Raw genomic sequence first — 6,282 nt, forward strand, 5'->3', positions numbered from 1 at the left:
AACGTACCAAGAACCTGTTGTCTTATCCTGTATATGTATACCAGGGTTTTTTTTTTTACATCGTCGTCATTTTTACATTGACACAGTTGTTGGCAGATAAAAGAATATACGCCAGAAGCAAGGTAAATATAATAATAAACGCTGAAAAAAAAAATCACCTTTATACGAGGAACACGAATATATTATCCACACTTTAACGTACAGCCACTATACGTATCTAACGTAACGTAAAACATGAGCTAATGCTTGTTGATTTCTAGATAGCTCGTCCATTCAGTAATACAAAGTCCACATTTCAAGTACAATGTTAAGCTATTTCTATTTTTGTCCTAAGAAATAAATTAAATATGGCGAATTCTTGCGGTGGGTTGAAAAGTGGCATGATGAATAGGATATTTTTTAAAATAATTTATATGCTTCTACGTCACTACGTATTGTACCAACCTAACAACTTACAGGGAAATATCCCTCATAGCCAAATCGTTTTTTTTTTTTCGATTGTTTCGTTTCTAGCGATTGCTTTTAACGAACAGCTTTGCTTGTCTTCTAACTCTGCGTCTCATGAATAGTTACCGTACCGGTAGACAGGTAGTAAAAGTCCTTTTTACACACATTCTGATTATACTTCATTTGCTTAAAGGTACCTTAGTCTCATCGTTAAGCTCAATTAGGTTTGTCATATCAGGTCAGGCGATAGTTCATCCCGCCAGTACCCCTTTGGACACGCTCAATAACTGTTACAGGCACAACTATCTAGCTTTTCTGCAAACGGTCATTTTCTAAATTCTAAATAAGTGAATCATCCATGAGCGTTTTTAGGACAGAGCATGGGATATAGTTGTATGTTATATTATACCTAGCATCAGTATCCGTCAGAAGCTAAATAACGTGGATTCGTACTAGATAAATATAAGCGCTGCACGATCCCATTTGCGCACGTGGGCATGAAGGGTTATTTAGGCCCCGACCGGGGTAAATATTTAAAGCAAAACTGTATTCAGCTATTCTCTGCGAGTTTTTCTCACAAATAGAGCAAGATACTAAGCAATTATTATAGGATTCTTAAATATTGTGCAGCTCACAGTCCGCGTTTACGTTTTATATTACTGACAAATTATCGCCGGTAATGGAAAACTACATAAAATGCTACTAATGTACGTATATCAATTACTAACATCAAACCCCATGAGCTTAAAACTCGTTTGGGCATATATCCAGCTGAGGGACCTAAACCAGAAGACCAACCGGCGGCAACAATTGAATATGTTTTCGGTCAGTTAAATATTAGTTGTAGTACATATTCAACAAAGTCGAAAAGGATCGAATCAAAAACTCAGCGTTTGCCGTTAGCTTAGATCCGAATCCAAACCGACAAATCTATGTCTTACGATTTTTAAAAAATCTTCCGTCCAGCACCACGTCGCTCCAGTATGTCGTAGTACTGCTAGCCTCCTCTGAGGCAATAAGCTAGACTTCGGTTTACTTTCGGTTCTGATATATAGTTAAATAGTTCTTGGCGCGGCAGCGATACGTTGCGTTGGAAAAAAATTATGAAAGAGCAAGAAAAAAAACACGATTTTTGTAGATATCGTCATAATCGTGTTACAGTAATTAGTATTAATGTCGTCTGGCTTTGCCATAACGAGGCCTTTAAATACATTACAAGAAAAGAAACGTGCATACAGCTGCACTGGCGACAGATGTCGTGCACATAATTTTTCCTAATAAAGTCTCGGCATGCGCAAAAGATCGACAAGAAAGGCTATCTGACCTACGGCTGGCCCTGAATGCTTATTAGGATTAGTTGCTGGCCGCCGCCTGGACACATTTTTTGTCAACAAAAACTACTACCGAGTCGAATTCTGAAAACAAATTACTTATCATATACATTTGTGCGTAACTCAACCAGAACTACTTTGTTGACCTTTTGTAAAGACTACAAAACTTTTCACGTTTTCAAAAAGAAACTTTAACACTAAAACACAAGGCTACCACAAGAAGTAGTTTTGTAATCATGGAATCAAATATTCTGGTTTACGTATGCACCAAGACCTGAAGGAATTGATCAGAGGTATGTTCCATTAAGGTACCAAATATTGCGTATTTGTATAGCAGTTTGGATCCTCATTAAAAGAATATTCTCCTATAACTAAACAAGAAAAAAGAGATATTTAAAGAACACTTTGTGGCTGCATGCTTTTCTAGGCATGATTCACAAAAGTCTCTTAAAAAACTCGAATAAAGGTATATTGTTTAGAAATAAATTAGGAGTACGCAAAAAAGTCTGGAAAAACTGGGTCGATTGTTTGCTGAAGTAATTGGGTAACCATGATCAGTTAGAATTTACCGACTAAGAGAAGCCGGAAAAATAGGATAAGGACGAGCCAAGTTAAGGGAAGTATTTCCGATTATATTTATCTTCATATTTGTGCTCTTGACACGCGTACATTAGATGCATAAAGGGTACAATCGGTAAAGGCCGGCTTACAAGATGTACTTGCGATTTTTCATGCTTCTTTCTGGCTAAAGGTACAAATACCCAACCGGTTTCTCGAACTTGACTTGTTACTATATATGAACTCTTTTCAACCAGAGTAGATCTGGATTGTCTCTGTCCAAATAGATAATCTGTTTGAGCTGGAACTAGCGAAGAGGGCTACATGGAACGCCGTCAAGACCAACGGATGTACTGATTTTATGTGTGGTGTAATGGCATCGCAAACGAAGCCCGCCAAGGAAAGTCATCTCTGTTGCTTCATTATCTTTAAATGCGGCAGATGTCGAGTAACCCAGCGATTATGCAAGTGCACAAATGAGAGGGTCGACGAAATTGTAAATGGTAGCCCTAACTATAGCTGATGCTAGTAGCGTCGTTGTTGGTCGTCATAAGCTCGATTTGCCCATGAAGAGAAAAGGGAAGGGCTGAAAGTTGAAGAAAAAGAAGCAGAAAAGAGGAGGAAAAGGAGAGGTAGGTTTCACGGGAGAGGGCGTGAGGTGGGCTAGAAACGACCGAGGGCCTCCGCTCCTCTTCATCTCTCTTTTACCATTTTTCTCAGTGAGCGTAGTTCCGCGCTCTTGCGCGTCCGCGTGACTGCCGTTTGCTTTTCGTCCTGCTATTTTCGCGGACTCCTAGATTCTCGATAAGGGACAACAGCGCCAGCGGGCGGTTAGCTCCCTCTATTCACCGGCGCTGATCGACGGTGGCATCAGCGCCGCAGCTTTTGCAATATATTTTTATTAATAATCCCTCAGGAGAATTCCGTCTTTCCCACTTCTCCCTAAGCTTGATCTCTCTAACAAGCATAGGCGCGCCTTTCTCAAACTACGCCTTCTGTTACCGTTGCTGCTGCTTTAGCTGCCACTGCCCTGGGCCTTCTACACCCATGCAATATTACCACTATTCCTTCATTCACGGCCACGCCCCTCTTCGTAACCAACCCCTCAAGTTTCTCCCTGCGGATCTGTGGATCCGTACTTCGTTTGAACGCGGGTGTCCTGGCTGGCAAGAGGACAGGCGAGTTCGCGGGCGTTCGATCAGCCCTGGATGTTCTCTCTTACGCCCAGATCTTTCACCCTCTCACTTCTCTCTGTGAGCAGTGGCTGGTACTACCACCGCGCCCAGACCATTGCCCACGGTGCCAGTTACACAGCACAAGCATACGGCAGGAACTGCTACTCCGCCGCCAGTCTTTCCCTGCCACGGCGATATCTGTTCTCGCTGATAAGAACGAAAGGTCTTCAGGGAATTTAGGGACATAATTTAATGAATTCTCCGTCGTTGCCGTTGCTGCTGTTGTTGTCGCAGATACGTGCTGTATCGCAAGCAACACTGCTTTGCTGATGTCAGGAACGAACAAGCGACTTTGGCCTCCGTGTTACCTTCTGCTGTCCTTTCTAAGCGAAGACAGAAATCTTGTTGGTAGCTGGTAATGGCTAGAGAGACTGGTGCTCGCCTTACCTCTATTAGTAGTTTTAACTTAGCGGGTACAAGCGAGACGATGTTGAGTGGCTGCCGTTTGACGCATGAACATAAGTTCAGTTGATGAAATTCAGAATAAGTCTCACTGTCATACTTGCTCTCACTGTCCGTTATTGAGTTTTTAATATATATTTGAAGCTTGATCGATGCTCTCTAAGCATCTGGACAGATGAAAAGTTTCAAGAACTTCAAAGAAATGATGGACATAATTTTTCAGAGAACTTAATTTACTAATTAATTTTTAATTTACTATGGTTGTCGAAGCCAACACTGAACTTCCCATTAGATGGACGCGATAGAAGACCGAAGGCGCAGTCTTTATATGAAATAGCATCATGACACACAGCAACTTCGCATAGCCGCGTATGCGATACGAATTGATCAGTTGATGTATGGACGAGAACAGTGACATGCTCTACGGTGTTTACATGAGCATAGACACAAAGTCGCAAACAATAAAGATATACATTCGAATTTCAGCGAAAGAGAGCGAAATTCATTGGGATGGCAAACACTATAGAAGTATTCCTGGCGTATCCGTTCAGCGAGGTCATCAGACTAACGAGTCCTATGCAGCCGGAGAGCTACCGCCCAAGCCACCGATCCGACGGAGCTAATCATATTTCTCTGGTGAGGGTCTGAAGTAATTGCATTTCTTAGTTTTCACCCAAACGACTTTTTTAGGTACGTTTGGATCTGGATCAGCGTATAGAGAAAGACGGCGCTCAGTAAAAATTTGTGCTTCTACAAAAACTTTGTGTGATATCAGGCATATTAACAAAATTTCCAGCACAGGTGAAACTTAAGCAGTATTATAGAATTAACATTTAATATGTCAAAAGTGTGCGACTATTTTAAACTCTAATATATTTATAATTTTGTTTTTTATATTTATAATTCCAAGAAAAACTATTGGAAAATAACACCCGCACGGTGTAGGCATGTTAACTTTAGTCAACTCGGATACTGCTTTCAAAGAAGTTCCGTCCCTGTTGTAGAACAGATACGCGTATTGCTCACCAAAATACCTTTCTAACACATGAGAAAATCTGATCGTCAGAAAGATGGCCTTGGTTTACTATATATATATATATATATAGATATAGATATATAAATGCTACTTGCCGCCTTAAAACTGTATTCTGCAAAATTTATAATGATAACAATTGCCAAAATTTGAAATATAGATACATAAAGCGCTTATAAGAACGTTTTTTGCATTAAGCAAATTTAACAGAAAAAAATTACGTAAAATTATACATTGCTACCGATGTGTTATAGCTTTTATGCTGTCCAGTGTTATTTAGCGGATCGAAAAACTTCAGAAGTTTATAAGCAATATGAGATAGAACGAAAGGTACTTTCGTGAATGTTACGCTTACTGTCTCGTATTGCTCACATATTGAAGCTATATTCTGGAAGCTTCAGAGGAGCTGCGCACTTGCAGTGTGCGTTACTATGGGTTGTCTGTGGTTTTTTTTTTCAAAAGAATCGACGGTAGAATACGCTATGTGATGTGTCGCTCCCTCTAAACTATGGAGTCAATGGAAATCATGAGCACTTAAATATAGAGAATATAGGGTGTGAAACCGCTGCCCAATTTTGTTTCTTTCGGTTCAGGCCGTGATTGAGGTAGAGTGATGAGGCTGCTTATTGGCGTTGAACAGGCACATTATGTGTAATCAATGGGCGCGTTGGACGTCTACGAAGTTGTCCAGAATTTCGAGATATCCGGACGCACTGACTATTTCATTTTCGGACAATATCTCGTGGTAACAGATACACCTAATTCGTATTGCGAGTATAGGTATCAGCTCACACCAACACCTATTCTCCCTCTCAAGCCGTTCTTTCACGGAATCGTTTTCCATTGGGCGACACAAATAAACTCTTTTCTCGTTTATCGTTCTTGAGATAGATTTTCTTTCTACTGGTACGAGTTATGCAGATTACAAGATATATCACACGTATTGCCACCCCCTTTTGGATATAGTTTGTAATTTTTTTTTGCTTCTTTTTTTTTCCTTCTTTATTCTCAGTGTTTTCGTTGCAATTTTGTGAAACGTGCTTCCAGAAATCATGTACTGAGCCGACAGAAAGCTCTCAAAGGCATCGGTGATCTCAGCAACTTGTTCTCCTATTTGACGTGTACTTACTTCCTTTGTAGTCTTCAAGTTCCTTTTTCGCTCGTAAAATGGTTATACCAATAACGAACTGTTCCTCCGTTTAGGGTTTTTTTGCTTAGGGTTGCTACTGATCTGAGATAAATTCCGTTAGCTCTCTCACTTTCGAGAGACAAAAAT

Source organism: Varroa destructor, unplaced genomic scaffold, assembly GCF_002443255.2.
Source record: "Varroa destructor unplaced genomic scaffold, Vdes_3.0 BEIS01000001.1, whole genome shotgun sequence".
Lineage (NCBI taxonomy): Eukaryota > Metazoa > Arthropoda > Arachnida > Mesostigmata > Varroidae > Varroa > Varroa destructor.